At 60.8% G+C, this 7,500-nt stretch overlaps 1 non-coding gene and 1 pseudogene across 1 annotated transcript in view; both read right to left on the bottom strand.

The window, feature by feature from the left end:
- Window positions 1–999, bottom strand: part of LOC132937723 (large subunit ribosomal RNA) — a 4,200-nt gene extending 3,201 nt beyond the window's left edge. Inside the window, exon 1 of the ribosomal RNA XR_009663815.1 lies at window positions 1–999. This exon is cut by the window's left edge and continues 3,201 nt beyond it. This is a non-coding gene — a ribosomal RNA (large subunit ribosomal RNA).
- Window positions 1,000–1,369: 370 nt separating this feature from the next.
- LOC132937629 (5.8S ribosomal RNA) lies at window positions 1,370–1,528 on the bottom strand (annotated as a pseudogene).
- Window positions 1,529–7,500: the final 5,972 nt, after the last annotated feature.

The raw sequence follows: 7,500 nt of genomic DNA, 5'->3' as shown, positions 1-7,500 counted from the left end.
CCATCAGGGGTTTCCCCTGACTTCATCCTGGCCAGGCATAGTTCACCATCTTTCGGGTACCAACGTGTGCGCTAAGGGTGCGCCCTCGGACGGCCGAAGCCGACCTGGCGAAGACGCCCCCGGACTGCGGACCAGCGCGACTTTGAACGCCGGTGGGTTCGGTCGCTAGGCCATCGTCCGCACCGTAAACGGTTCACTTTCATTGCGCCAAACGTGGTTTTTCGTAAGATCACCGTTGACTCGCGCACACGTTAGACTCCTTGGTCCGTGTTTCAAGACGGGTCGGAAAGTAGCCCGAAATCGTCGCCGACCGACGGGACCCCGCCTGCGACGGGGCCGCGTCGACGGTTCTTGCCGTCGGGCGAGCCGACCAGGAGCACCAGGGTTCGGCGCGAACGGTCACGCCGAAACGCAACCGCCGCGACGAACGCCACCCAAGCCCTTCGGCCGGCGCCCAACGGGTCGCGACGTCCGCTAACCGAGCGAAAGATCCGGCCGGCGGTTAGACCGACCGTGAATTCGCCCGGCGGGGACTCGCGGGCTCTGTCCGTTTACACCCGAACAGTTTCACGTTCTTATGAACTCTCTCTTCAAAGTTCTTTTCAACTTTCCCTCACGGTACTTGTAAACTATCGGTCTCGTGGCCGTATTTAGCCTTAGATGGAGTTTACCACCAACTTCGGGCTGCACTCTCAAGCAACCCGACTCGAAGGCGCGGTCCGATCCCGGAACGCTGTGACGGCCTCTACTGGCCTGGCACCATCTGCGGGCCATGGCCCCGTTCAAGGGAGACTTGGACCGTCACGTGCGCCCCGGCAACGAGGCCGGCCCGTACGCCACAACTCCCATAGGTGCCGCGACACAAAAGTGCGCGGCGGGATTCGGCGATGGGCTTTTCCCTGTTCGCTCGCCGCTACTAAGGGAATCACGGTTGTTTTCTTTTCCTCCGCTTATTAATATGCTTAAATCCGGCGGGTAGTCCCGCCTGATCTGAGGTCGGAACGTATCGGTTTTTTTTTTTTTAAATTACACGGCAGCCTGCGGTCCGCGCTCCGCCCGTACGGTGACCGTCCGCGTCCGCGTCTCGGAAGCCGGAGAGGTCCGTGGACTCTCAGCCGACCCGGCCGCGCTCTCGCGCGGCGGGCGGACGGGGGACGTGCCGTTTGACGACGCGAGAACCCGTGACTGTTTGCCGTCACAACTTGGGCGGACGACCGGAGGCGGCCGCGCGAGCGCGGTTTTCCACGGTCGAACCGCCAATCTCGCACCACCGGAGCGGCCGACGGGCGGGCGGACAGTCCCCGGGAGGACTGCCGCCGCCGTCGGACGCCTGCCGGCGGCGCATCGGTCTGGCCGAGTATCCGGTATACGACCCTCAGACAGGCGTGGCCCGGGACCCGCGGGTCACCGAGGCCGCAATGTGCGTTCGACTGGTCGATGTTCGTATAACCTGCGGATTACACGACGACGCGCAGATAGCTGCGGTCCTTCATCGATCCACGAGCCAAGTGATCCGCTGTTCGGGGTCGGGTGTTTTTTTTTTGTCGACGAAACTTCTACCGGCCACGCGCCGTGCGCGGACGCACGGCGGGGCCCGTATGGTCTTTTCGACGTTAACCATCTTTCGGTCGACGCTCGGTCGGGGGTCGCGGCGCGCGGGCGGTCGGCGAGCTAGTCGCGAGCGCACGCGGCCACGGGGTCGGATTAGGCGCGCGCGAGACCGGCAAGTGCTGCCGGTACCGCGGGCCCGTCTCTAATGATCCTTCCGCAGGTTCACCTACGGAAACCTTGTTACGACTTTTACTTCCTCTAAACGGCCGATTTCGGTCATCTTCGCGATCGCGCGACGACCCAGCCCCCGAGGGGGCCGAATAACGCGCGTCCACTCCGAAGACCTCAATGCGACCGTTCAATCGGTAGTAGCGACGGGCGGTGTGTACAAAGGGCAGGGACGTAATCAACGCGAGCTGATGACTCGCGCTTACTGGGAATTCCTCGTTCACGTGGAAAAATTGCAAGCCACGATCCCTAAGCACGAAGGAGGTTCAGCGGGTTACCCGGAAGCCTGTCGGCCCAGGAATGTTAACACACGCTGATTCCTTCAGTGTAGCGCGCGTGCGGCCCAGAACATCTAAGGGCATCACAGACCTGTTATCGCTCAGTCTCGTGCGGCTATTTTCGTCCGCCGCCTGTCCCTCTAAGAAGAGTTTAAGCTCCTGGGAGCCGGCGGTAGCCCTAGTAACGTATCGTGATCCGCCGGCGACGGCCGCGAACACGGCGCGCTTCACCACGGAGCCCGACGCACGACGGACGCGCGCCGACCGGAGGTTGCCCCCCGGCCGACACACGCCCGCCGCACGCCGGGACGCGGATGGCGCGGCCGCGCTCGACGACCGCCGTGGACGACGGGCGAACGCGTTCGGGGATACCGGGCCGAGCCGACGGGTACGCGAACACGAACGGCCGAAACCGCCCGCGCCGCGCACACGCCGACCCGGGGTTACCCGCCTAGTTAGCAGGACAGAGTCTCGTTCGTTATCGGAATTAACCAGACAGATCGCTCCACCAACTAAGAACGGCCATGCACCACCACCCACCGAATCAAGAAAGAGCTCTCAATCTGTCAATCTTTCCGGTGTCCGGGCCTGGTGAGGTTTCCCGTGTTGAGTCAAATTAAGCCGCAGGCTCCACTCCTGGTGGTGCCCTTCCGTCAATTCCTTTAAGTTTCAACTTTGCAATCATACTTCCCCCGGAACCGAAAAGCTTCGGTTTCCCGGAAGCTGCCCGCCGGGTCGTTAATGAAACGCCGGCGGATCGCTAGCTGGCATCGTTTACAGTTAGAACTAGGGCGGTATCTGATCGCCTTCGAACCTCTAACTTTCGTTCTTGATCATACGAGAACGTACTTGGCAAATGCTTTCGCGTCAGTTCGTCTCGAGACGATCCAAGAATTTCACCTCTAACGTCTCGGTACGAATGCCCCCGCCCGTCTCTGTTGATCATTACCTCCGGTCCCGAAAACCGGCCCGGCGGGACGCGCGGGCGACTGGCGCCCGCGGCCCGGCGGCCCGCGCACGGAAACGCCCCGGAGGGCGATTTCGCGCGCCCGCGAAGGGCGGAGATGCGCGGGACCGAGGTCTTGTTCCATTATTCCATGCGACCAGTATTCAGGGCCTTTTGACGAGACGGCCGTGAAGCCGCCCCGCCAGATTTGAGCCTGCTTTGAGCACTCTAATTTGTTCAAAGTAAACGTGTCGGCCCGCCGACGGCAATCGGTGAAGATCACCGCGCAGCAAGATTGGAGTAGGCGGCCGCCGTCGTCGAACCCCGACGGCCGCGCGACGCGTGGCCGCGCGGCGCGCCGGAAGCCCGAGACACGTGTCCGCCTGCCGACAATACGTCCGGCCGACGTGCCGGTAACTAACACCCCGAGACGGCTGACGAGCGCGACGACGACCGCGCCGACGGGACACGTGGTCCCGCGACACGGCCGGCCGCGACACGACGGACCGCCAGGGTGGTCCGGCACCGCCCAGACACAGATCCGACTACGAGCTTTTTAACCGCAACAACTTTAATATACGCTATTGGAGCTGGAATTACCGCGGCTGCTGGCACCAGACTTGCCCTCCAATTGATCCTCGTTTAAAGGTTTTAAAGTGTTCTCATTCCGATTACGGGGCCTCGGATGAGTCCCGTATCGTTATTTTTCGTCACTACCTCCCCGTTCCGGGAGTGGGTAATTTGCGCGCCTGCTGCCTTCCTTGGATGTGGTAGCCGTTTCTCAGGCTCCCTCTCCGGAATCGAACCCTGATTCCCCGTTACCCGTTACCACCACGGTAGGCATGGAACCTACCGTCGACAGTTGATAAGGCAGACATTTGAAAGATGCGTCGCCGGTACGGAGACCGTGCGATCAGCTCGAAGTTATTCAGAGTCACCAGGTCTTTGCGCGGGCCGCGATCGGGACGCGCACGAAGCGCGCCGCGACGGGCCGGTTTTGATCTAATAAAAGCGTTCCTCCCGCGAGCGACGCCCGAGGGCGCCGCGACGGTCGGAACTCTGTCGGCATGTATTAGCTCTAGAATTACCACAGTTATCCAAGTAACTTGGGTACGATCTAAGGAACCACAACTGATTTAATGAGCCTTTCGCGGTTTCACCTTAATGCGGCTTGCACTGAGACATGCATGGCTTAATCTTTGAGACAAGCATATGACTACTGGCAGGATCAACCAGGGATCTCGGTTTTACAACAACTGCGTCCCGTGACGGATCCCCGCGGCGACGCCGACCAAGGGGCGACGACGACGCGGACACTCGTCTCGGGACGCGTGCGTCCGAGCGCCGGTCCGCCCGTGGGCGAGCCGACGCCGAGGAAGGTCGAAACGACCGTGACCGGTATACGGTCACGGCGCACGACCGACCGCGGTTCGAGTGGGATACGTGCGCGGACGGGCGCCCGTAAACCGCGCGCTTCGGTCGACGCGAGCGCCGCACTGAGCACCCGCAGAACGCGGGGCGACTGCGGCGGCGGTCGCGTGCGGTAGACCGAACACACGCGGAGAGCGAGCGCTCGCCCGACGCGACGTGACCCGTGCGTTGACGAGAGTCGGGGTTAGCGCGTACGCCGTCCGTTTTCAGCGGACGGAGAATTACCGCGCTAGCGCCTCTCGCCAGGTTTATAACGGCCCCCAGCCGAGATCGTGGGGGAAGCCGGGACGCGACGCGAAGTCCGTCGTCCCGGGGCTTCGCCCCGGCGACCGCCGGGCACGGCGACGATGGCCGGCCGCGGCGGGAATGTTTTGGCGTCGAGAGCTCGTAACTTGCGGAACGGTAACGGGAGTCGTCATCGATTTTTGAAAAAAACGATTTGCGCGTCGGAGGCCCACCGGAAGGCGGGCCTGCGACGCCGGTTGAGTTTTGCCACTCGGCGTGCGAGATGGGTCGGTCGCCGAAACTTGGACGGATACCATCGAAGGGCACTGGATTGCTGACCATTCCGAAGACTGGGGCAGACCGGTGCGCGGCGATGGACGCGTCGGCTTCGGCGTCGCCCGTGGCTTTGCTGTCGTACGTGATTGGCGATCGGACGCCGGCGGAACGCCGACGACCGAGTCGCTCACAAATTTACAAAATCTCGAGTTTCACAATGTGCGACGGGGGTATTCACGCGTAGTGGTACACCCGAGTCGAAGGAACTTCGCCATCACCGTGCGTAGCGGTTAGCCGAGAATCGAAAATCCGTCAATCACCGTGCGTAGCGGTTAGGCGAAAATCACAAAATCCGTGCGTAGCGGTACGGCCGCGGATAAAGGATTACCGATTTAAATGTCGCGGACACCGGTGTCCTATAGTACTCGGAACGTACGACGTGAACACGTCTCGGGTACGTCGAGATCGAACCAACGGTTAACGAGTTATTGCACACGGAAAAACTACGTTCGAAAAGTTGAATTCGAAATCGTGTCGACGGACATCGCCGGGGCTGCCGTCATGTGCACCACCCCGGCACCGACGAATAACCGAGGACGTCGAGTGAAAAAAAAAAATCGAATTTTCACACACGGTGGTCCGTGCGACGAGACGGTACGGCGGGGCGCGCAGCTCGGCGACGGTAATCACCCCTGTAACGTCGCGGTCAGCGCAGAAATTCTACGCGGTAAAGGTTTTCGGCAAAGGGGGATATCCCTGGACAACGACTCTGCGGTCTGCCCGTGATGAACGGTACGGTCGATGTCACCGGCAAACCGTGAAAACGGTTGACCGAGACCCCGCCGTCGGAATACAGTCAATCACAGTGCGTAGCGGTTAAGCGAAAATCAAATATCGGTCTATCTCCGTGCGTAGCGGTACGGCCGCGGATAAAGGATTACCGATTTAAATGTCGCGGACACCGGTGTCCTATAGTACTCGGAACGTACGACGTGAACACGTCTCGGGTACGTCGAGATCGAACCAACGGTTAACGAGTTATTGCACACGGAAAAACTACGTTCGAAAAGTTGAATTCGAAATCGTGTCGACGGACATCGCCGGGGCTGCCGTCATGTGCACCACCCCGGCACCGACGAATAACCGAGGACGTCGAGTGAAAAAAAAAAATCGAATTTTCACACGCGGTGGTTCGGACACGGTCACGGGGACGCCGCCGCGCACCAAGGGCGACTCCGCGCCTCGCCCGTCGAGGAAAAATATTTCCGCGTACGGCACTCCGAGTCCGCGGGACGTAATAATTCTTTACGTTAGTCCACCTCGCACCCGTCGAACGCCGACCAGACAAAAATCGGCAATCGATGAAGGGCACAGTGTCCACGGATCCGGTCACGGGGACGCCGCCGCGCACCAAGGGCGACTCCGCGCCTCGCCCGTCGAAGAAAAATTTTTCCGCGTTCGGCACTCCGAGTCCGCGGGACGTAATAATTCTTTACGTTAGTCCATCTCGCACCCGTCGAACGCCGACCAGACAAAAATCGGCAATCGATGAAGGGCACAGTGTCCACGGATCCGGTCACGGGGACGCCGCCGCGCACCAAGGGCGACTCCGCGCCTCGCCCGTCGATGAAAAATATTTCCGCGTACGGCACTCCGAGTCCGCGGGACGTAATAATTCTTTACGTTAGTCCACCTCGCACCCGTCGAACGCCGACCAGACAAAAATCGGCAATCGATGAAGGGCACAGTGTCCACGGATCCGGTCACGGGGACGCCGCCGCGCACCAAGGGCGACTCCGCGCCTCGCCCGTCGAGGAAAAATATTTCCGCGTACGGCACTCCGAGTCCGCGGGACGTGCTCGCCGAATGCCCGCACCGAATAATACCGGTAAACCACATCCACTTGCCGTATTAATATTTTACGTTAGTCCACCTCGCACCCGTCGAACGCCGACCAGACAAAAATCGGCAATCGATGAAGGGCACAGTGTCCACGGATCCGGTCACGGGGACGCCGCCGCGCACCAAGGGCGACTCCGCGCCTCGCCCGTCGATGAAAAATATTTCCGCGTACGGCACTCCGAGTCCGCGGGACGTAATAATTCTTTACGTTAGTCCACCTCGCACCCGTCGAACGCCGACCAGACAAAAATCGGCAATCGATGAAGGGCACAGTGTCCACGGATCCGGTCACGGGGACGCCGCCGCGCACCAAGGGCGACTCCGCGCCTCGCCCGTCGATGAAAAATATTTCCGCGTACGGCACTCCGAGTCCGCGGGACGTAATAATTCTTTACGTTAGTCCACCTCGCACCCGTCGAACGCCGACCAGACAAAAATCGGCAATCGATGAAGGGCACAGTGTCCACGGATCCGGTCACGGGGACGCCGCCGCGCACCAAGGGCGACTCCGCGCCTCGCCCGTCGATGAAAAATATTTCCGCGTACGGCACTCCGAGTCCGCGGGACGTGCTCGCCGAATGCCCGCACCGAATAATACCGGTAAACCACATCCACTTGCTGTAATAACTTTTTCCATCAACCGAACAATCTTCGGCCAAATCA

Source organism: Metopolophium dirhodum, chromosome 1 (assembly GCF_019925205.1).
Source record: "Metopolophium dirhodum isolate CAU chromosome 1, ASM1992520v1, whole genome shotgun sequence".
Classification (NCBI taxonomy): Eukaryota; Metazoa; Arthropoda; class Insecta; order Hemiptera; family Aphididae; genus Metopolophium; species Metopolophium dirhodum.
Note: the sequence above shows the minus strand (reverse complement) of the source record. Positions and strands in the feature narration are given on the sequence as shown.